The 25,094-nt window shown below is 39.1% G+C and overlaps 1 long non-coding RNA gene across 1 annotated transcript; it reads left to right on the forward strand.

Annotated features, from left to right (window-relative positions):
* Positions 1-1,783: 1,783 nt before the first annotated feature.
* On the forward strand, positions 1,784-24,991 carry LOC106941091 (uncharacterized). Its single transcript, XR_001423257.1, has 3 exons — positions 1,784-2,413; positions 18,658-18,798; positions 24,709-24,991. It is a non-coding gene; the product is annotated as an uncharacterized LOC106941091 (long non-coding RNA).
* The last annotated feature ends 103 nt before the right edge of the window (positions 24,992-25,094 follow it).

A 25,094-nucleotide genomic window follows, 5' to 3' on the forward strand; every position in this document is an offset into this window, starting at 1 on the left:
TTCATGTCAGGATCATTTCAAAAGTTTAATATTGGCCAGCTTTGTAGCTCACAAAATCCGGTTTTGACGAGTGATAGAGACATTGTCCTGCTGGAACATCCAAATCTATCCAAGTTTAAATGATCTCGCTGTTCATTTGAGGCGAAGTTGAAGAATTTGCAGATAGTTCTCCTTTATTGTCACATCTATTTTATTCAGCTACTCAGCATGATGCTTTTTCAACAACAACAAGTGCACCTAATTCTTGCTTTTAAAAATGTTAAGTTTTGTGTTTTTGTTATTCTGTCCTTGACAATCATTATTTTAAAGACCTGTCCGCATGGCTAAGGCTGCATGTCTTGGACCATTACTTTTGTTTTGCTAGTAGACAATCATAAAGCCCATAAAAAAGAAAATATAGTCCTCATTGTCCTGCCTATTCTTTTTTGTGAAAATGTTTAGGCAAATCTTGCGACACGTTGAGGAAAAAATAAAAAATAAATAAGAAAAACACTGAATTAACCTTCCACAATATTTTTCAAATTGACAATCTGAAGGACATTTTCCCTATGAAGATAATTAAATACATTTGGGCTTTAAAGAGAGAACACAAGGTCCAGCTTTGTGCAAAGAGTTACAGTTTATTTGGTCTTAATAAGAGAGGCTAAACTAAAATGGTGGAGGGCTCCAGACTGACCTTTGCGTGTACAATTTGTCCATGGTACACACAGTGGACAAATGTGTCCATTGTGTGGAGACATTTGTGCTCAGTCAAACTGAACCAGTTTGACTGAGCGCATTAAATAAGCAGAACAATATGTGAAACTCATTGGACTGTTTGCTCTGTATTCTTGGCCCACTGCCTGGGTACAAATTACAGTTTTGTAGGTTAGTTTAAGGTGTTTTGCACAGATGAAAACAGACAGTCACAAGCTAAAAGCNGAATGTGAGGGGGGTTCTCCCTTTTTTGAGTCCCCTTAAACTTCCAATTTCATTAAAACCTTTTTTTTTTTTTTTTTTTAAATCAATATCAAGGAATTATTGCCTTATAACAAGCTTGTATAACTTGCTGAAAAGTTACTTGCAAGTTAGTTTTCTTATTTCAAGTGTATGGGGGTATTTTCACTAGAAACTTGACCAAAAATACTTGGTAAGATTGTGTGTTTTTGCAGTGTAAAATCATTGAAGCCTGTGTCTGTGACGTAAAATGTGAAAAGTTCGACAAGTTGAACTGCATAGCTAAAGTTGTTGCCTTGAGGTCTGAATTTTTTTTTTGTTTGTACAGTTTGTAGCGGCTTCTGCAGAGTTTTGTTTCAGTCTGTCCAATGCTCAGGTGACTCATTGTACCCCCATCAGACATCACAGCATGCACACATAGTTTGCCAGTTAAAATCATATTTTACCCCCAAACCACACGAACAGAAGGAGAAAAATTCCTGCATCAGCATCGTTCTTAATGATTTTTACAAGGCTGTGGGAGAAAGATTCGTTTCATGGCGCCACTCTGTATACACACACACACACACACACACACATGCATACATGTAATCAAATACTCAACATGATACATGTTGTACATGGGTGACAGCCTGACATTTGTGCAAAAGCAATTGACACTTCAACCAAGTGTTTTTCTCATTTCCTGTTCAGTAATAGTGCTAAAGGACCTTCTGTGAGAAATGCAAAACTGAGCGAGGGAGACACAATAAATTGGAGGCAGAAAACCTCTAAAGCTTTTCCTGCTCTTTGTGGCTGAGCCCAGCTTTTTTTTTTTTCCCTCCTGCCTTTTTCCTATTTCAAGATATTATTTGTTTTTTTGGAGTTCAAAGCTTAGCAACAAAATCCCACTTCTGCCAGCTGCCACTCACAGAATATGTTTTCATTAGGAACGGGCCCCTTTCATCAAAGACATTGGTTTGAGCGTGCTTGAAAAGGAAATGAACTGCCTCTGAGACTGTACGACTCTGGTCATATGGAAGCTCAGACAGAGTTCCATGTGTACATGAGTACAATTAGCAAAACGGGGAAAAAAAACAGCTGAGCCTTGGATGTTTTCCCCTCATATGTTTTTGTTAATGTGATTGTGGGCGTTCAGAGGTTTTACAATAGTTACAGTGTCATAAGCAGATTATTTTTGTTTACAAAAGCCTTGATGTAGCCAGAAATAATATAGACGCTGACATCAATGCAAGGGCATTTCATTCGCTTCTCGTTATGATCTGTGTGCAAAACGGAGCTGTCTTATCATGTAGGAGTTGGCAAAAACAAACTGGTTCGACACTTTTCAGCCCTCACCATTGGCTTTTTACGTCTAGTTCGTAGGAAATCAAAGACTTGGCAGTGTTTAATGACTTGACTCTCTATTTGACGCTTCATTTATTCATTTTAGGGAAACCTCCAGATTCATCAGGTGCACGTCGGCCAGGACGGACAGGTAAGAGTAAACACCAGTCACGAAAGACTAATTATTCCATCGTTTCTTCTGTGTTTTACTTTTGCTCTAAAGAAAACCTTGCATCCACCATTTATGTGGCCAATAAGTGTTAAACTTAAAACAGATCAAGATGATGAATATGCTAAAGAAGTTGCGTCACTCTGGAATAGTACCTTACACACTGGAAGAAATCTAAAGGCATATTTATTCAAGTTAGTTCAGTCCACAGAGAAACACTCATTCTAAACAATATTACTAGCAGCACACCGAACAATGCCTCCAAAATTTGCTGTTGATTTATTTTCCCAAACTTCTACTTAATGAATCCATGACTTTTCCTGAAGGTCATGTGACCCAGAGACCCATTTCTTTTAGGCACTGGTTGCTAGCCTGGGTATTGATCCAGTGTTATCTTTCCAACGTTAATAGTGAGATGCATGGTAAGAAAGATGGATAAAAAGATCACAGCTAAAGAACTGCACCAAAGAGGGCTATTTTTTGTCTCATCTATTCTCCATAAAAGGGTGGAATACCACAAAAAAAAGTTTTCTGTAGTTGGCCAAGCTCAGTTGAGACTTCAGCTCCAAGTCTGACCAACACTACCATTGGATTTAATGTGAAACAAAGGCTAAATATTCGAGCCCACTGTTAGGAGTGGTGGTAGGTATTTGATGCTGTGGGCCTTTAGTCCCACAGCTAGTATATTAAACCTAATGGAAGCTCATTTGAGTGCTTAGCCTCGTGAAGTATTGGCAATTAGAGGGTTTTAAGATGTTCTATTTTGAGTGAAAATCCTGCGGTTGCTTTCAGAAAATTAAAAATGCATGGTCATTGGGTCTATCAGCAGGATATTGATCCAAATCGAATATGACCACATCAATGCAGAAATGGGTCACCAACACAAAATCAACCCTCTTATATTGTTGTCTCAGTTGCCAGACGTAAAAGCCTTAGAATATTTCGCTCTCTGTTTGTGCTCCAACCTTGTGAAATGTTTATAGGGGAAATTGACGTCCTGTGCTGTTGGCAAAGGAGGGTTATGCAAAATATTGGCAGCAACAGTTGTGTCACTAGTGTTTTTGTAAAAAAAAAACAGTTCTTCCCGAGTGTGCATTTTTCTGTTTTTTTTTTTTACCAGTTGACTAAACATTTTTAAAATAAAGTAACAATTTTCCTACATTTTTCAGTGTGTTTTGCTACACCAGTAAACATTAATTTATTTTAAAGCTTTTTCCACAACTTAACCAGGGGTACCGATTAACATGACCAGTCTGTAATTTGTTTCCCACCACTTATAACTATTCAGTCCGACATAATATAAATTTACCAGGTAGATTCAAATGACTTACAGGGTTGGCGGTGTGTTTGTGTCCCCCCCTTTCTTTTTTTTTTTTTTTTAGGCTTTTTTTTTTTTTTTTTTTGTACATAAGGCAGTTTTTCTGTTCCCTCTTCTACAGTCCAAGTTTGTGTCGTTCAGAACTGACTTGGCCTGCGCTCAACCATCGCCGGTCACATATGGATGCGTGAAGACAGCTATAATTTCTCATTCATGATTCGATCCTGTTTGTCTAGAGACGGGGCTTTAGGGGAGGAAGTCTTCTCACGCCGGTCGTCTGCTGGCTGTGCTGTTTTGGGTTATTTTGCCACAGCAGGTGTTTTATGTAACAGCTGAATGCCATCTTTTTTCTCTTAAATGATTTAATGATTTCTGCATGAGCACTGTATTTTTTTTTTATAAAGGTATCAAAGTGAGATTGCCTGTTTTAATTACTGGATCCTCTCGAGTCATGGATTAAGTTAGTGGTCACTTCCCTATATAAAAGCTTTCTGCATGAGAGGAGCTACAAACCACCCACAAACGCACACTTTTGCCCAAAAATTTCCACATTTTATTGGCCTTTTAGGATCTCTGTGATTATCTTTCCTTATAGGTTCAAGATGCCATAAGCTCTGCGCACATTTGTGATGTGTGAATGCATCTGCTTTATATGAGGGATTTTGTTGTTGTTTGTATTCTTTACTGGTTGTTTAGCTCTGTGTGTGTTTTCAATTGATTGAGGTAGTCACCACACATCCTGTAGCTCCCCCTCTCTCACACACTCAATCACACATGCATGCTGATGTCCTGGAATGACCCGCTCGCTGAGCCTGATGGCTGCATTCCTGTGTCTCTCTCTTTCTCTTCCTCTCTTTCGGATCCTAACCAAGTTTTGAAGTCAGATTTGGTTTAGATTTAGCGTCCTGATGCACATTTCCAAATCCTCAAAAGAGTTCATGAACTACCCATTAAAAGACTTCCATCATATCTGTCAGGTTTGCTGTGCAACGACGCCACGACTACTTGCATTTACAAGTTAACGCATTTTATATGTAAATTGGCTACAGTGGGCAGGCTTTTGCTCTCTAAGGGCATGCGAAACAAAACACTGCACAAACACAAAACTCCCAAGGCAGTGTCTGGGAGCTCTCTCCAATAAAATGCTCCCATTTTTGTTTTTCATGATATGTGTTTGTTTTGGCTACACACCCATTCGACTCTGCAAACCCAATCAGAGCGTCCCATTCTTTCAACAATTGAGTACAACAATGGCAGCCTCTCTGCTCTCATATTCTCATGGACCAGAGGGCAGGCAAAGCTAAGGGCAAACTTTAAATCTGATTACACACAGAAAGACCATCATGACATGCACAGGAAACTGGGCCTAAGCAAGCATGATAGTAGCTTTAGAGTTTATTCAAGCAGATAAGACACTGAGCAGATCTTTTGCAAGCTGCGAAAGTATAAAATATTTTCCCTTATCAGGATTGCTGTGGTGTGTTTTGGAACAGAGCTCATCAAAATCTTCTACAAAGCAAAATAATTGAACGTGATTCTAATCTATTCCTCCTTGGATGTTTTAATTTGTGTGTTTTCATTTAGGAATGATCTCACTGTTTTTGTAACATGGCAGAATAGTGCAGAGGCTGTACTGGTGTAACTTCGCCCATGCAGTTCATCACACCCCAAGCCTTGTTCTTTTTCTTCCTCTGAGACTGTTCCTCCTTGTGGTTAAACAGTTCCTGTGGTGTAGCTGCGGTTACACCTGTCTTTTAAAGCCCACCTGATACTTCTAATAACTCCAGGTTATATTAACCAACAAATGGCTTTCATTCACAGGTTGGATCTTGTGGATCTTGCAGATTTGTTACCTATTAAGCAAATGTTTGTTGCCGTATTTGGACGCTTGGAGTTTTAACAGCTTCCCACAGATGGGGCTTTGAACAATAGGCTTGTTCAGAGGTCTTGCGAGTTGCAAAGACCTCTGAAAAGATAATCCTCAGTCATTATCCCACTGACATTAAGCATTAAAATACACATTGGCAAACCTTCATCTGTCGGATCAAGATCATTTGTGCAGATTTTATGTGACTTGTATTTGGCCACAGTCTCCAAACTAGAGCATCTTTTATATTATGTCAGATGTCAGATTTAGGTGTTATGATTTAAGGACAAAAATGGCTCCAACCCTGCCTTTAGGAGCTTCAGTATGATGAGAGCAATTTAATAATTACTTCTGTCAGTTTAATCCCTTTTATCTCCACTGGGCATTATGCCACTGGGGCAGATGCTTGTTTAAATACTTATGTCCTTGCAAAGTCAGTCACAATGTCCCAATTATGTTTGTTTTACTAATAATATGTGTTAGTTTGCCTCAAAGCTGTTGCCATGTCATAATGGTGACAATAAATTGTAGTAGATGCTTTGCATGTATATTGGCATTTAGGTTAATGCTTTTATGATTTGCATTCAGATTTCTACTCACGATCAACATATTTGGATTCATGCCCTTCAGCAAGTTTTCAAGAAGTTTCTGATTCAACTCTGGCAAAGTGTTATGACCGCTGTTATTATTACTAATGGCGCAGTTTACTCAAATATTTAAATAGTTTTTCCCGGCAATGACTTGGCTTTTTCACATAAGCCACACATTTTCAATTGGTTCATGTCAGGATCATTTCAAAAGTTTAATATTGGCCAGCTTTGTAGCTCACAAAATCCGGTTTTGACGAGTGATAGAGACATTGTCCTGCTGGAACATCCAAATCTATCCAAGTTTAAATGATCTCGCTGTTCATTTGAGGCGAAGTTGAAGAATTTGCAGATAGTTCTCCTTTATTGTCACATCTATTTTATTCAGCTACTCAGCATGATGCTTTTTCAACAACAACAAGTGCACCTAATTCTTGCTTTTAAAAATGTTAAGTTTTGTGTTTTTGTTATTCTGTCCTTGACAATCATTATTTTAAAGACCTGTCCGCATGGCTAAGGCTGCATGTCTTGGACCATTACTTTTGTTTTGCTAGTAGACAATCATAAAGCCCATAAAAAAGAAAATATAGTCCTCATTGTCCTGCCTATTCTTTTTTGTGAAAATGTTTAGGCAAATCTTGCGACACGTTGAGGAAAAAATAAAAAATAAATAAGAAAAACACTGAATTAACCTTCCACAATATTTTTCAAATTGACAATCTGAAGGACATTTTCCCTATGAAGATAATTAAATACATTTGGGCTTTAAAGAGAGAACACAAGGTCCAGCTTTGTGCAAAGAGTTACAGTTTATTTGGTCTTAATAAGAGAGGCTAAACTAAAATGGTGGAGGGCTCCAGACTGACCTTTGCGTGTACAATTTGTCCATGGTACACACAGTGGACAAATGTGTCCATTGTGTGGAGACATTTGTGCTCAGTCAAACTGAACCAGTTTGACTGAGCGCATTAAATAAGCAGAACAATATGTGAAACTCATTGGACTGTTTGCTCTGTATTCTTGGCCCACTGCCTGGGTACAAATTACAGTTTTGTAGGTTAGTTTAAGGTGTTTTGCACAGATGAAAACAGACAGTCACAAGCTAAAAGCAGAGCAACTCTGCCAGCTGAAGGTCAAAACAAAACTGGTCAACAGGGATCCAAGGGTGCGTTCACACTGCAGACTGAAGTGACTCAATTCCGATTTTTTGGCAATTCCGATTTTTTTGCCGGGGCCGTTCACACTGCCAGTAAATGCGACCTGTATGCGTTCTGCAGTGTAAACAGGCAAACAACCTGAAAGTGTCCCGCATGCGCAGTAGAGGGCGCAATAGCGTCAGCGTTCTCAGTGTTCTGCCAACTGCCATAAAAAGAAGAAGTGCTCAGTGTTTGCGGAAGTAAACATGGAGGCTAACGGTGGAGCTTAGCTTACATATTTGAAGTTGTTGTCCGGCCGGAGCAGCATATTAATGACTTAATCCTCATATAATCCGTCATGGTTGTTGTTTTTCTTCCCGCTTGTGCGTATCAGGACGCAGAATAGTGAGATTTGTTGAGAATCAGTGACATTCAGTTCGGATGAAGGCGACCTGGACGTTAGGTCGCATTAGAATCAGATACGTATCGGATATGGGTCACATTCGAAAAAGAATCCGACCTGTGCTGTTCACACTGCCATGAAAAGATCAGATACAGGTCGCATTACATCAAAAAAATCGGAATTGAGTCACTTAAGGCTGCAGTGTGAACGCGCCCCAAATGTTCTAGTTCGCAAAATAAAATCTGTCTCAGGAAAAGAGAAGGCAAACTCATGAAACTATAAAATAACTAGTCTTTTACTGTTCTCCCCCGTTTGTAACCTCTTATCTGGAGCTCTTCTGTCTGCGTTGTGATCTTACCCTGCTGATTCAGACCAAATGGGAAGATTGGAAGATAAAAGAGGACTGATTAGGAGGAGTGGCTGAAGTGAAAAGATGGGGGAAAAAAAACATTAGCAGAGAGAGAAGAAAAGATGAGATGTCTGGTTTGCATATTATGTCCTAAAAATGGCTAGAAATTGACAACAGCTGATGGAGAATACCCGCTGCAGTACCGAGTCGTGTTACAGGGTGTAATATTAGTACAAGGAGATTGAGATTATGCCCTCTGCTGGTTCACTTACTCAAACAAATTGACCGCAACGTAATGTTAGTTCACTTAGTTTCTTTTGTTCTTATACAGTATGTAGACTTGCATTCTGGTTTTTATGTTGGAATTCAAACACTGAGTTAAAAGTATTGAAAATGGGGGGAAAAAACAAAAAAGTGGAAAAAAGTGGTACTGGCGAAAGCACAGCTCTATAATCCATGTGTTTGGGTTCACTTGACAGCAGTTCCAGTTGGAATCTCTTCAGTTACTCTGTCCAACAAAATTAGCACTTTCTTGGCAACCTTAGGCAACTGTTTAAATGAAAGGCGAACTGAGTCTAAAGATGCCTATGACCTTAAGGATGTTTTTATCTTAAAGCTGGCTTTATCTTTAAAGCATATTGGTTTCATTGACTTGCTGTTGAAATGGCACAGAAATACTGTGTGTTGGAGACGATGTGAGCAAGGTTAAGATCTTTCAGACATACAGTTTAGTTTTTTTTTTTTTTAAATCTATGTCAAACCAGAGAGCAGCTTTTCTTGTTTTGTCATCTGGCAAACTCGAAATTAACTTTCATGCCTTAAATCCAAGAATTACTTGTGCATAATCATGTTGCCACAAAACCAGATGAGGTGGTTTCAGTGATTTGATTGAGCTCTGGAGCTGTCAGACTAAATACCCTTTTGAAACCTAAGTTCCAAAGTTATTTGATTTGCAAGTTGACCAACTCTGGAAGGAACTCTGGGTATTTCAGTTTTTTGGGGGCTTTTTGAAAGATGGAGGATGCTGCACCTTGCTTCAATTTTACACTCTTTGTTTTGCATACTACAGTGGTCCATTCTATTTGCTAAGGGCGTTTTGTCAGTCTATAAACCTCTTGAATTTGTCAGGGATCTTGTGGACACGTCATATCATTAAAGCAAATAATTTCTAAATTAAGAGCAATAAAATCCCCAAAAATCTAGAAATTAACATTTTACAGCAAAAACTATACTTCAAAAATGGTGCCCAGGATAAGGTCAGAGCTACAGGATGCATGAAGAAATGACCTCACTAACGGACTGGTTGTTAGTTTTCAATCCTACTGTTGCACAATAGTTTGGGATTTCAAAAACTGATGAGAAAATATGTACATTAAAGACCTTCTGAATCTAATTTATGAGAGCAGGAAAAGGCTAAACATGTCTAATAAAACTTTCAGAAAGGCATCAAATCCCATGTTGAGTAAGCCAGCAGTGTTGGAGAAGTTCCACCATCAGATATCGTTACCCTTTACCATGGCTATCTGGGAAAATCCGGCACATCTCAAGAGAGTCCTAAAAGGCTTTGCTAATTTCACTGATCTTGTCATCAACTCGCATCATTTACAAATGACTGACTTGACAGCCGTCCGTTATGGGTTTTATGGGTTATGGGTTCCTCTAAAGTCTGGACACTGTCCCCCCAGTTCTCTTCCTCACCATAGTTGAACTACTGCCATTTTTTTTTTTTTTTTTTGGTCAGCACATGTTTCCCCGCATCTGTTGCACCATCCCAATTGATGTTCTTCATGGTCAGTATGGGAACTGGGTCACAGAAGAGAGTCCAGCTCGGCACTGGTCCATCCAGCCTTGCTGCCAGAACTTGTAAGCACAGCAGCAGCACCCGGAAGAAAAGAAAAAGTGTTGTGCTAAGAGATGATGAGAGGATATTAAAGGAACAAATTATTATGAAAGACCAAATGCGTGAGAAAGAAGTGACAAAATGGCTGTAAAGAGATATAACTTTTTATTGTGTCTGACCCCAGCTCTTCCCAAACCATTTTGTAACACAAATGGGGATTTTCTTGTTTGCATTTGTGTGACAATAGCCAGAAACGACAGCTCCACTGAGAAGGGTCTGGCATGGAAATTACACTTTGTTCTGATTTGTTCTTTCCAAACAAAAAGCAGATGAGAAATGTGTAGGCTTAACCTTCCAGAAACATGGTGTGGTGTGATATGTGCTGGAGTCATACTGCTGGCATGTGGCCTGGGTCGCTCACTTGTCCCCCTCTCCCCCCCCCTTTTACTTTTCCCCCCTTCAGAGTGTTGTTTCTGGGGTGGAAGTGGTTGTTATGATGCCTGTGATTCACAGAGCTCTGGGAGAATAACACTGAGACGAGATGATGCAAACAAGATGTTTTATGACCAATCTGTCGTATTAGTGGGATGTACATAAACATTTGAGGATTTAGGGATCAAGTGGCGGATTTTGTTTCAAAGGAGTTGTGGTCTGCTTTGTGTCCTGGTGGCATTAAGCCCTGGAGATAGAGGGCAAAAGATTGGAGGAATCCCTTTAAGCTCCAAACGTGAATGTTGATGCATATGGTTGAGTCAGCATTTCGGAGTTGTGCAGAGGAGGATACCCCCACGTGTGTTTTCGTCTGTCTTTCGGGGCAAAGCAAAGGATGGTTTTGCTCCCAAGTAAAGATGGATCAGATGTTTTAGATGGATTTTACTGTGAGTCAGCATCCACACCAGAGCCGACAGGTTTGAATCAAATGGTGCTGGATTGTTAGTTTTAGTGCATTTAGTGCCCATATAATTTAACTTGTTCCTTCACAATTAGTTTTATTAGGTACACCTTGCTATTTACTCATTTGGCTCCACCTTTGCAAACAGAGCTGCCCCAATTCTCTGTTGCGTTGATTTAGCATTGAATCAGAGAGATTTTTGTCAACATAATAGCAACGTGAAGTTGCTTCAGGTCTGTTTATTGCATTTCCTCTTTTACCTACCCTAATGTGGTCACAGAGTTTGTGTCTCCTGGTTCACATCAAGTCACTGAAATGCAAACATCTTTATCAAGGAATTTTGCAAATATTGGAATGGACTTGGGAATGAACCAAAGCCAGTGTTGGAACTACGCTTTTGTTTTGAAAAAAAATTATCTTTGCAAAAACAAATAAAGGGAATAAGTAAGCAGCATATAATACTCACAGCCTTTGGCGTTTATTATTGTGGCTGTTTAAGAAATCTTTCACAGAGCTCAAGATAAACATCGATGGGGAGTTAACCCCAAGCATTCTTTTGATAATGTTTAAAAGTGTTTTGCCAGCAGTCAAACTGAATTTACCTGAGAGATGTGATGTACTGATAAATCAAAAGCCCTTAGTGAGCTACCTAATGATGATGATGACAGATGCTGTCCACAGCAAATCTGAAATCAGAGCTGCAACAGTTGGAGTACATTTGGGGTCAACTTCCAGCGCAACCTGTTAGCTTCAAGTGTAGGTCGGTTATAGGTCATTGAACATCTTCTGTCCACATACCACTATACTTGTATTTATGGGTGTTTAAAGTGATAAAGAATGAAAAACATGAGAAAATGGTTTCATGTTTACTGGTGTCAGTAAAGGGATATTTGATTTAAGAAATTTCTTGGCTCCATCAGGACTCGTTTGCAGCTTCTGAATCAACATGAGATAAAGTGACTTGTTACGAGGGGTGTTTTTTTTTTTTTTTTTTTTTTTTGTGTGTGTTGGTTAAATTTTACAACCGGTGTATATCATCTTCTGGCTCCACAGAATAAAACAGGATAATTGGAAACATGATAACATGATAAAGTCAACATCCTAAATCACAAAATTTACTGGCATTGTAAAAATGCCTTCGCCAATCAGGCACAAAAGGGTTTTATTTGAGCTAGAGAACAGAGAAAGTCTTCATGGCACTTTGTTTTTTTTTGTTTTTTTGTTTTTGTTTTGTTTTTTCGTCAGCTTGATCCTTCACTGTGGCCTGTTGTTGTTGCCATCAGACTCCTTTGGTATTCCTGCTCTGGATCAGGAATTGGTTCAAACTGGTTTTGTCATAAAAAAAATCTCCCAGAGTCGGTCCTTATTGCGACTCCCAGTTTGTTGGTGGGAGTTGCAAAACCAAAGGATACAAGGGAGGGTTTGATTGGTTGCAGGTGTTGAGCTGTGGTGCAGAAACAAGTCGTGTTTGGGGTAAAGATGGGAAGTTTTTAGGTCACAAGTTCATATAAAACAAGCATTCTACAGAATCACATGGTGATGGGAAATTTTATGCGTTGGCCCATGTGCCCACAGTGTCTTATCTGAACATAAGTGTACAGGAAAAAAGCTCCAAGAACTTTTACTGGTTTTATACAGTTACATCTGTGTAAATTAAAATACCATTTCTAAGTTAATTTATTTCAGGAATTTAATATAAAAAGTAACATTCAACGGGGTTTAAGGTCTTTAAAATGTTTTATTTGCCTTTATTAATTAGCAACTTGACAGGAAGAATGTCAGAAAGAAAAGGAGAGGACATGCAGTAAATGGCCCAAGGCCTGGAATCAAACCAGGGACAGCTGTGTTGAGGTGCTGTTGCTCTTCCAGTGAAGCACTTGGTGTCCCATGCCCACATTGTTTTACATGGCAAGCATCTATCTCTGTTATTATGGATAACCATTGCGTTAAATTAATTTAAACCCAAAATTCATTTTTGTCTCCACTAAACCTTTTATTGATGTCCATGAATACAGCACTCTGTAAACACTGAAATCATCTACAGCACATAAAAGTTCACTTTAAAATTGAATTGCATTATTAAATTTTAGATGATATTCTCATTTATTGAGATCTGCTTGCATTTTATTTTCTGCAGGTTTTGGTTGCTTTCACAGAGCTTATTGTTTTCCATTCTGTCATTCTGCTGAGGCCCAGCTACAGTCACATAAAGCCCCCAGCCTAAGAGACAAAATAAAATAAGACAAAAAACAATCAACCAAGAAATTTAATGACTGCAGTGAGATGTATTTAAGGCGTGCTTTTTATTTTTCAAGCCCACACAAAACAAGCTGTTGGACGGTTGGTGGTATAAATGTGCGTTTCCACAGCGAAGTTTCAGCCAAGCCTTAGTCTCTCTCTCCCCTTCCAGTTAGACATAGTCTGCCCAGCCAGGGCTGGTGTTTCAGCTTTAACATCTGCCCAGGCTTTGCAGATGTTGTTGACTGCTGCTAAATGGGGAGGAAGTTTCAAGCATCACAAACTCCAAATGTTTTTTTTTTTTTTTTCCCAACCTCCCCCCCCCTGTTTTGGTTTAGTATTTCCAAGATCTAAAAGAAGAGGTGGTATTTCTCTGGAAGTGATAGGAACCACATTTGTGTGGTTTGACCTCTGAGGGTATTTTTTTATTTTCCTATCTGTATGGAGTCTGGTTTCAGAACACGTTAAACAAAGGGATAAGCTCCCACAGATTCACATGTGCTCAATTAAAAGGAGGGGATTTAGTTGTTGAACAGCTGAGTTTAAAGGTGTATTAAGTCTTACTAATGATTTAGTCCTCTAAAAGCTCTTATTTGTGGTTATGATGGTTACATCGAGTGAAAGAAGACAATTCTACTTTAAGCCTTACAGATAACCAGCATGACTCAATGTGGCTGTCTTTATTTTTGATTTTTGTACTGAGTTTTTTTTGTTGTTGTTAATTTGTTTTTGCCCTTGGATTCGTATTGCTGTATTTAACTACTTTTCTGTGGGACTTATTAAAGGCATTACAGCATAAGTCAAAGTTTCTTTTTCTCCCTCTTTATGTCTCCTGACAATGCCTCCGGAGAATTTTAAATGCTAATTTTTTGCTGCAGTTTATTTTCCATTTACTCCAGCTAATCTGATCTGCATTTAAGCCTCACAGAACAATGATTACCAACCAACTGATCTCTACTTGGGAAGGGCGGCAGCAAAGCATTTAAAATCTGCTGACAGATCTATTTATGTTCACGAACTGAGTCCACTGCCTGAGGTCTAGGGTATTAAGTCACAATGAAAGTAAATCTCAGCCTTAATAAAATGTTAAGCAAATGCGCAGGATTTCCAAGATGCTCTGGCAGAGCAGCGTTAGGTTAAAGTAATCTTTTAATGTTGTCAGCATGCTTCCTGTAACAGTGGTCCAGTCAGAGCTTCAGTTTAAATCTGATACAGAATCCAATAAAATAGCTAAAGATTAGAGCGATGACAGGGAGGCTTTCAAAGATCATAGATTTGGAGCTCATCACCAAAGATGTCAAAATAAATGATCTGATCACAAGTCACCACAGTTTTTCAGTTGTTAAGCATTTTGAAAACCATTCAATGTTTTCCTTCTTCTTCAGATTAATGCCTTACTCTTCATCTATCAGTTAAATTCAATTGCATGTGCAAGGAACAATGTAGAATTTAAGACGCTAAACTTTTGTTTTGACCAGTAACTTAAACTCTGAGAGTAAAATCAGCCACACCCCAGACTCCACCAACAAAAGACCACAGGATCCAGATCGCTGACCTCAACCTGACACCCAGTCGAGGAAAGGCAACGTTATCAGGCTTGATACCAGATTGAGTAGGTTCAGTCGCTTCTCTGCTTCTGCAGTCTCAAGTAACTTTTATGCTGAAAGAGAGGCTCCTCGTAGCATTTGCTGCCCTGTTGTGCATTTCTTTCACTATTAATCATTTTGTTGTTAATGAAACCTCATCTACAAGCAAGATCACTGTGGCCTCATTAGACCTTTTCTTTTTGATGCAACATTGTAATTATTTCTGTTGTCGCTTGAGTGCTAACGAGCTAAATGATGATTATATCCTATTAGCAGCAAGAAGCAATTATCATTAGCTCTCACCGAATCACCTAATTATCTCTTTTTATATGAGCTTCAGTTTAATCATTTAGTCATAGTAATGAAATTTTTAATTCAAAAGGCCAAAAAGTATTTAATCACAGATAGTTTGTGTTTGTCTTTGTGTTGTTTTCATCTCGGTCTGACTTTAATGCCAAATTTGGCAGCTTCACACCCAAACAGTAGAGACTGGTTGTTCTCTTAGAGAAAGTTTCTGGGACAGGAAGTGGAGTCGAAAAGTTCCCGTGCAATCCCTCCGCAGATCTCACACGCCGTTCCAACTCTGTAAATGCTTCACTGAACCTCTCTGTGTTGCTCCTCACAGCTGAGAATGCAAACGGCTCTCAAAAGGAGGATGAGACTCTAATTGAGTGAGACAAGTGTTTACAGTCTCGAATCTCAACCGCATCCCCTCCTCTGTCAAACCCATCCCTCCTCCCCAAACTCCAGTAATTGTACTCTTAGATATACCATTTGGAACTGCAGAGAAACACTGCTTCAGAGGGATTGCAAAGAGATGAGAACTTGGCACCAGCTGCTTTTGTTGCCTAATGTAACAGTGTGACAGAGCAGAGCTAACGATGCTTCTCTGTGGATGTCTGCCATGGCAAACGTCTGAGCAGCTGGTTTCTCACCCTTTTAGTGACTTGTCACACTGAGCAGTGTTTGCTCTGGTTTTGCACAATGCTGTTTAATAATTGCAGCCACATTTTTTTTTGGAGTAGATTTTATTTAATTGCCGGGAAATTTGTTAAAACTATTAATCTCTTTTTTACAAGTCATACATATTTTCTGAGTTGAAAACAGTCGAAGCATGGAGGCAAATGGAGACTGTCTGCTCGCAGCTGTTTCTGCTAATGCAAAGCAAAACGGCTGTTGGCAGACGTGAGAGGGATTGATACTCTTGGCAAGAAAGCAAATGCGAGTATTTCTCAACATGTGAAATTATTTCTTAAATGTTAGATTACTGTTTACACCAACCCACCAGTGTAGTGGTTCACATGGTTCAGATTTATAGGTCACCAAACTGCGATTCATTTTACCCAGACGTAATCGCTGCCGGCTTCGTTCAGAGCCTAACCCAGTCGCATCCAACCCAGTCTGTTCTTTTAAGTGTCCTTGTGGTGCGATCCAATGAGTCAGATGGGCTGCTTACGCTAATGGCTTCCATCAGGCTGACTGGGGCTGGAGATGAGGCAGCAAAATTTGCGGCAACGCTGGCGCAGCGTCACCCTGGTGGACTCGAACCGAACCTTTGAGGCCAGTCATCACCTCAGAACTTCAAAGCAGCAGTTGGACAAGAGAGTCTGCGAAACAGTATGGGACTCAGAGATTAGGGCAACAAAAATCATGTGCAATTGAGGTTTGCTGTTTTTCTGTGGGCTTGCTTATTCATCTTTAACTTTTTATAGTCTGCTGAGAATGTCCGAGGTTAGTCCCGCAAACAGAGACCCCACAGAGCGAAATGCACAAGAAACCTATGAGACTTGGGATTTTTTTTTTTTTTTTTTTTTTGTGAATAACTTTTGTTTAATTTAAGGCTGTGAAATTTAAAAATTAAAAGAATACAAATGAGATCATTTTGCTTAGCTCATGCAAGAAGGCTCCACTTCAAAGAGAAAGAATCCCCATTATTGTTGCAAGGCTCCGGACCACAGGAGAGCCTCGCAGTGTTCTCTCAGTCCTCGAGCTAATTAAAGTGATCGTGCACCAGGACCGAGCTGACTGGAGTTTTCTCTCTATCCGTCTTTCTGTGTGTTGCGTTGACAGCATGACTGCGTGTTAATATGTGTGTCTGTTGTCACGTATAACTTATGTGTTTTAAATTAACAGCAGTGCCATGCTGATCTCGATGCAGCCCTTTTTAACTGTTAGATTCTGCCTAAAAGAAGACCTGGAAAGAATTTTTTTTAATTGTATTTCTACTTGATCTGTATTTCACCAAGAAAATTCCATTGAGATTAATAATATCTTGCAAATGAATCCTGGCCAAGACTGGCAGAGGACACAGAAAGATGCTGAAATGCCTTAAAGAAACGGTGCCACACACCACTTTTCTGTTATTATTGCACCAAAACTACACGACTTTGACGCTGGCATCTGGTTTTCTACACAAGGGGAGATGAAGACCCTCTTGCAGAGTCATTTGACTTCTTGTTTTCTAAATGCATGTTACCCATTATGTTCATGTTTGAGTTTAAATAGCACGCATTTTTTTAAAGCATACAAACCTTAGTTAAATTGAATAAATTTCTCCTCTGCAATCTTGGTTATAAAGTTAAATTTACAATCTGGTGTCTATGAATGAGGAAAATGGGACAAAATGGATATAATTGCATCAGTCTTATTGTTTCTATGCATTTTCATATTAGAAGTCATACATTGATGGTTTTGTTCTACCACCTCTAATTTAAGGTATGGATAGACAGAGTTGCTGTTTCAGGTTTACGTTACATAATGCGACTTTTATTTCGGTGCATTTTAGTGGTAGCAGTCTGCTGCCGCAACTCTTCTTCAGAACAACCTACAGATTCCCTGTTACTTGATTAGGATATTTTGAATTAGGATTTTGCAGGGTGTTTATGGGTTGTTATTATCTCACTTCCATTTTATAGCTCTTTCAATGACCTCAGTGTGGATAAAGACAAAGAAGTTGAGGCCACTGCAGATTAAACAGCAGTCAGAATGGGGTGCAGGCCAAAGCAGATTTCTGCCATGTAGAAACAATCCCAGTCTCAAAAACTTGGTGGTTCATGGAAACGCTATTTTATAAACCATTGCGCCACAGTCACATTTGATCTACTTGCTGGCATAAAAATCTATAGTTATATTATTTCCAATGAAAGGTTTGATAGGTTGCTTTAAAGGATTGTCCTATGTAACACATTTAATAAAATGGAGTGAGTTTTCTGTTGCTGAATCTGTTGCAAACATAATGGTTATGTTTTGTTTTGTTTAAATGATTTGATCTATTTGTGGCAATTTTCCAGTTTTCAAACTTTATAAAACTTTAAACTGGTGATGGATAGGCTGATTCAGACGAATCTTTAACAAGCATAATTAAAGGCATTCAGAATATTTTCTACTTTGTGGTTAAATTTAAATGAACATGTCTTCACTGAGAAATGTTTGTAGAAAAATACAACCAATCCATTTTCTCACTGCACATCTGATAATCTACAAATACAGTAAAATACTGCAGGTTACAGGACAAATGTGAGGTGCACAAACAAAGTCCAACTAAAACAGTGACGGTATATCTTGGGTAGATCCTTTGATAATTGGACATACCATGCAAATCTGTTTTTTAAGAACAAGAAGCAAATCTTGATTCTGATCAGCAGCATCTTTTGACACGGTTCTTTCGGTTTAATTGCCCTCCCCTCCCACACACATATACACGCCCCAAATGGATTGTTATTCCAGCAAATGAAATGATTGGGTGTCCTTTATGCATCTCTGTGCACAGCATGTACTCCTCATCCTAAAATCTTCTTTCTCTAATGTGTCTTTGTTGCCATCTTTGACTGGGAGGTTTCATCATGTCACACCCATAGTTGATCATAGAAATTATGCCTCTGTAGTGCCCGTCTTGCATTTGCAATTGCTATGTATTAGCATAAACTGACTTCTGATGCTGAAACAAAAGGGTTTGTATGGTGAACTGTAATTGATCCTTATGTCTCTCTGCCCCTTGATGAATTCCCTAGGTACTTCGTGGAGCTCAGTTGATAGCCGTTGCTTCAGCCGATGGAGGAGCCACGGCAGTAGAGGGGTCTGCCCTCCCACCTGACATCCAAGTGCAGTACGTGCAGCTAGCTCCTGTTTCAGATCACGCAGCGGCTGTGCAGGTAAAACAACAAATCAAACTCTTTTAGACTCTTACATTCATGTTCACAGTTTGTTCATTGTAGGGAAGCATTGCAGTTTGTAGACCTTAAAGTACATGCTGTAATATCTGAGGCTTATTCATAGCCTAATCTTACTTCACCAGACAAAGTTGCATACTGCCAGCAAGTTGATAGCAGTTGTGAAACAGAGTTACAATGACAGGCAGAAATATTGGAGTGTTTAAATCTCATGAGCTCTTGTGGCGTGATATCTCATTGCATCCCTAATGGGTGTCGAAAAGTCGCTGGTCTTTTCTGGTACTAAAATGGCACCATTCCAGCTTTCATCGTTTAAACACATTGGAACTTTTTAAAACTAGTAAGACCTTTGTTCGTTCCTCGTAAAACAAAATCACGCTCACGTAAGTCCCTTGTCTTTTACGTGTCTAGATCAAGAGATGTAAAAGAAAGCAACTTCACCAAATCCCAATTCAAATGGATGCACAATTTGCTTGTCAGGGTTGCTTTTCTAACCCCGACCAAGATCACAATAGAACAGTGGATCACAAAAACCTTACACAGTGTTGGTTGTTACAATAAAATGCTGACACGAAGCAATTGTTAACAAAACGACTGACAAAAAGAAGACTCAGAAAAGTCGTCATTTAAAGTGTCACTACGCTAGGCACACACATTCTGAGTAACCTTCACAGCTTTAGTTGAGCAGAAAGCTCTAAAGCTCTTCCCAACTGTTAGATTGTTATTATATAAGCAGCAACAGGAATCATACCTTGAAAGTTGTTGATGCATGAGAGTTTAAAATTGGCAATTTCACCATCTGATGTAGTTTTTCTAGACTGTTGGACAACCAGTAATTAAATTTAAAGAAGTACTGAGTCTCATGGTGTGATACAAGGGATAGGGTAGTAATTAGCAAAATGCCCCAAATCCCCCTATGATTGAACTGATTAAGCAACAACCACATTTTGGATCAGGATGGTGTTCAGGCGCATGGGGGCGAGCCTTTGAAGTGGTCATTTAAACTCTGCAAGAGATTTAAAGCAACAGCACAGTCCCATTGTTCTTTCTTCTTTTCTTTTCCCTTAATATACCAAGGATTGCGTTTCATTTTTCTTCTTGCTGCGGTGTCTTTCCCTTTAAATGTAAGCTCAGATGGTTCCCTTCAAGTTCTTCAATGAATGAACTCTTTGTTGCTTTGCCATTACATAAGCAAAAGAAAAACTGCAGATGATTTATGGCTGTTTGAAAAGGCTTTTTTGGTACTGATAAGAATCTCCTTGCATACCCAGATAATATTTACCTTTTTTTAAGAAATACAGACTCCAAATGTGTTGTCCAGCCATGCTTGCAAATTAGGAATTTCCCATGTAGGACCTCGCCCAGTTCATATGAGCCCCTTTTGTTGTCCTTCTGTTGTCCGTAGTTGGCTAGGTAATGGGTTCCATGATTTTGTGAGTGGGAGACAACTGAATTGATTGGGTGTTTTGGGAGTAGATTACCGTACTAATATCCTTTAAGTGTCTTCTCATCAAAAAATATTTAGGCTCCTTCAGCCCTTTCCCATTTTGTGACATTGCAACCTCAAACTTCAATTTACTTTTATTAGACTTTTAGTTTAATAAACCAACACAAGGTGGTGCACTACTGTTAATTAGAAGGAATAGCACTTTTTTTTATTTTTGTTTTTATTTACCAATCATTTAAACGCCTTTAAGTGACTGCCACAAATGTGGGAGGAAGGGATTGCCTTCAGAAGTCACCCATTTAAGAAATAAAGCCCACCAGTGTGTAATGCACTTTAAACCACAGTATAAATTTAGTTGTTCTATGAATGCCTCAGGGCTTTGTTAAGAGACCATTAAGGCACTTCTCCACTGGCAAGTCGCACTCTAACCAGTTAATGTGCGGTTCGGTTCTGCCCCAGTGGTGAGCGCCTCCGTTACGGTCTGTTCCGGTCTACTGTGGGCATTCATATGGGAATGTGGGGGGGCCGTGAACACACATCAGTTGTGGTTGACTCTTCGATGATTTTTGCGGCAACACTCAGCAATCGAGGACCAATAGTAAAAATGACTATTGGGGTAAAAATGGCTAATCTTAGAACTATACTGACAGACTGGGGCAAACCAATCAGAGAATCGACCAAGAGCTGGAGGAAGTGGAGAAGGCCACAGCTCAGTTTGGAGACTTTTTGAATCGGACAATTATTAGCTGTGCAAATCTGGCTTCTATGTAGGTGTGTTAAGAAGATGGTCATTGTCGAAAGAAAGTTGAATTAAAAAGTTCTTCTGGCTGTGTGCCTTAAGCCCCAAAGGGGGCAGAAAACATGGAAGAAGGTGGTTTGATCAAATGAGACCAAAATTTAACTTTTCTGGCGACAAGTTAAAAGCTTCATTTTGTAAATGAAATCTCCCTGAACACACCATTCCTGTGATAAAACATGGTGTTGGAAGCAACATGCTATAATGACTGGGAAGCTGGTAAGAGTTGAAAAATTGTTGGAGTTAAATGCAGGACACTCCCAAAAGAAAATCTGGCTATATAATAATTCATATTTGGGCAGATATTCACCTTTGACCAGGACAACAACCTCAACAGCACAGCCGGAGCTACAACAGAATAGTTTAGATCAAAGCAAGTTCATGTGTTGGAACAGCCCAGTCAAAGTCCAGACCTAAATATACCTAAGAATTTATGGCAAATCTAAAAAAACAAAAACAAAAAAAAACAAAAAACAATGCTATCTGTGAAATCTGACTGAGCTTGAGCTTTTTTGTAAAGAAGAAGGGGCAAAGACTTCAATCTGTGACTGGTAAAGCTAGCACAGACAAACTCCAAATGACATACAGCTGTAATTGCAAAGGAAAAGAACGTCATGCTTTTCAGATTTCCATTTGTGAAAAAAGAAAGTCTTTTTTTCTTCCGCTTCACAATTATATTCCACATTATGTTGGTCTATCACACAAAATCCTAATTAAATTCATGGGAAGTTTGTGGTCGTACTAAGATGAAAGGTGCGAATGCTTTTTCAAGTGTTTGTGGAGTGATCACAGACTGTGTTCCACCATCTCTGCTTCATGAAGTTTGGTCAAATCAAGCAGCTTGTTTGCATAAAAAGAAATATATTTTTCTTACGTGGAACTGGGTGCAGATCTGAATTGAAATGGATTGATCATCCATCAGTGTGTTTCAATACAAATGGGGCTCAGAAAGGCCGTGTGTCTGATAATGTTCAACACTTGATTATAAAGTGTTCACTGACAAAACGAAATGTAACCTCGCTGGAATCGGACCCAGAGCTATAACAGTTGTTATCAAAATCCAACCATTCGGGCAAGTTGATTGAATCTTTGGATGGACTTCATAAACAAATAGTAAACGGGTCAGTCGAATGTTTTAATGTTTTTAACGATGGATGGATCTGCCTACCTGGTACAGGGCATGTTGTTCTCACAGCTGGGTTCTGGTGTCTTACAGTATCCTCATTGTGGGTTAAAGTTCAGAGAAAGGTTAGCATTGTTCCTTAGTTCACCCTTTAGAGTACTGTTAAATCAGGAGACAGGCTCACATCAGTTTCCAGACATGTGGTTGCACTTATACAACTCACTGAAAAATTACTCACTCTGATGTGTTTGTCTCTGCATTTTCCTTTCTTTTTATTTGTTTCCATTACATAGATGAGAAAGGAGCTTACCAGAGAGATATTTTCTGCAGTCCAAAGGCCCTTTCTGCAATCTAGGGATTTTGTCTGGCTAGTATCTGACTCATGGTTTATTGTCAGCTTGACTGCGGGAAAAATGAGAACTTTAAGAAGGTTTTGAAATCCTGAAAAATAAGCCCCTCTTTCTAATTAGAAACTATTTGTCTTCTTCAGATTGACACCAACCAAGCACATTTCACATCAGTCAGTTTTTAACCAGTCACTGGAGATGCAAATATATGAAGGCACTTCATATTAAATTGCTTGCGGTAATAAACATATCACACAAAACTGTTTACACATGTTGAGGGTGTTGCAAACATACGTAGTACACACACAATAATCATAATTTTGTCTGTAAGGACAACATCTGTTCTTCAAATATTAACTTTTGGGGTCCTGAGTCATAGTACTTTGTGTTTTGCTTTGGTGCAGCTGGGTTCGAGTGATGGCTGTTGTGTAGTGACAACATGCTAGGCTGGAGGAAGGATTTTATGCTGCAGGTGTCTTTGAGGAAACGTTTGGCATTAGTTCAAGGAAGGAGTGAGTCATTCTACATGGTCTTCATCTAGGACTGAGTCATGAACCTTGATTTGATAAATAAATGCAAGATTTACCAGACGCTACCTTGGTCCGTCTGAAACAGATGCACTAAGCAGAGTTCCAATGCTCTTTTTTTTTTTTTTTTTTTTTTCCCCCCAAAACAATATTAATTTAGGTTTTTCAGGATTTCTCCGTAAGAAGAAACTAAAACATTCAAAAATAAATATTTCAGAGTAATATTTTAAATATTTTCAACTTCAATGTTAATATGTTAAGGAAGAACAAAATGAATATAGTTCTCTTTTCAAACTGTAAAGAACTTCTTATTAACCATGCTGATTATGAACATGTTAAACTCTGAGTGCACTCCTGAGAACGTAGATGTTCACTTTAAATATGAGATTTCCACAGAGTGAACATATCCAGCATTTTCTACAAGATGCTAAAAGCTTTAAATGATCAAACCAGAGAAACGTCACTATATTCTGTTCCTATTATCTCTTGAAATAAACTTTCCTTTTAAATAGCTTTTTTTTCTGTACTTCATCTGATTTGATTTCTATCTATGATTTCATTTTACTGCTGATGCTGAAAATAGGTCTTATGGGAAAAATGAAAGTGCAGAATGGGTTGCTCTCAGGAGCCTAAACTCAGATCTTCACGATACAGTGATGGGATGCCATTTGTACAATAAGTTCAGTCAAAACATTTCCTCCCTATTAAATATTTCACACTTGGCTGTTTGTGGTAATGTAAAATAGTGGAAGCAGACTTCAACCCAGGGCTTCTCGTCCAACATCAGCGTCTGACCTCAAACCTGCTAAGTTGAAGAAGAATGGCCACAACGTCTCATAAACATTGTAAACTGCCTTTCCAGATGAGCTGAAGCTGTTATATTGGCATTGGGTGGGGCTGACATCGGACTGAACCCTGTGGATGAGAAACGGGACGTCACCCAAGTTATGTGTATGAAGGCAGATGATCGAATATCTCTGGCAAATGCAGTGTTTCTGTTGTTGTTCATCTGCAGTTGTGTTGAGCCAATCTTCTGATTTTTATTATGCCTCGGATCTTAGGAGGAAATCTTACATTTGACTGATGGCGTCATTTTTCTTTTAAACCTTGATTATAAAAAATCCATCCCTAATTTTTCGCTAGAGTTGTCTTTTGTGTTTTTGCGCCGACAAAAACTTTTTCCCCCCCCATTGTTGGCACGTAAAAACTCTTTAAAATCTTTTTTTCTCGCCAAAGAAAATCTGACACATGGTCTCGTTTGACAACAGAACATGTGTTTACCACACCAACATTCTTTGTGCTCATCTGAGATGAGCTCATTTCCAATAAACGCTGAAAGTTTCTCCACATAATTACATATACATGTTTTGCTGCGATGTTGTTTAATTCATTTTCACGTTACGCCTTTGCGTAACGTAAAAATGATTTCAAAGGTGCTCCTGAGTCTCAAGGTCTGTGTTTCCAGCGTTGTAGAGCTTTTTTTTTTTCTTTTTTTTCGATTAACTGTGATCTTAGCCTTTATTTTGAATCAGCTTTGATTCAGAGCAGTATGCTACATAAATAATATTTTAACTGCAGCATCTCACTGTTTTCCTCATCAACAACACTTCCTCTTTCTGTTTTTTCCCCCCCCCCCCCTCTTTGTTTTACAGGCTGCTGAACTGGCACCGGCGTTGCAGGCTGAGATGGAGGTGAAAGAAGCCATCCAGGGTGCCATCCACGGAGACAATGGCGAGGTTGTCCAGATTGTCAGCTCTGTGGCCACCTGAGATCTCATTTGATACATCGCAGACCTGAACTCTGCCATGCAGCATGGCCCAGTGTGTCTCTGTGGAAAAGTTTGACAAGCAATCAAGCTAGAAAGTTTCTTAAGGTCACTGATGAAACAGAGAGAGAGAATTATTTCTTTTCTTTTTCTTTGCAAACTGCTGGATTTTTTTTGTTTTGTTTTGTTTTGTTTCTTTTTTTACACCAAGTGGTATACAGTGAGATGATATTTTGAAGAACTCGTTACACTCCCAGATCAACTGTGGTCATT

This window comes from Poecilia latipinna, unplaced genomic scaffold (assembly GCF_001443285.1).
Source record: "Poecilia latipinna isolate Pla-1442-1.1 unplaced genomic scaffold, P_latipinna-1.0 Scaffold3493, whole genome shotgun sequence".
Classification (NCBI taxonomy): Eukaryota; Metazoa; Chordata; class Actinopteri; order Cyprinodontiformes; family Poeciliidae; genus Poecilia; species Poecilia latipinna.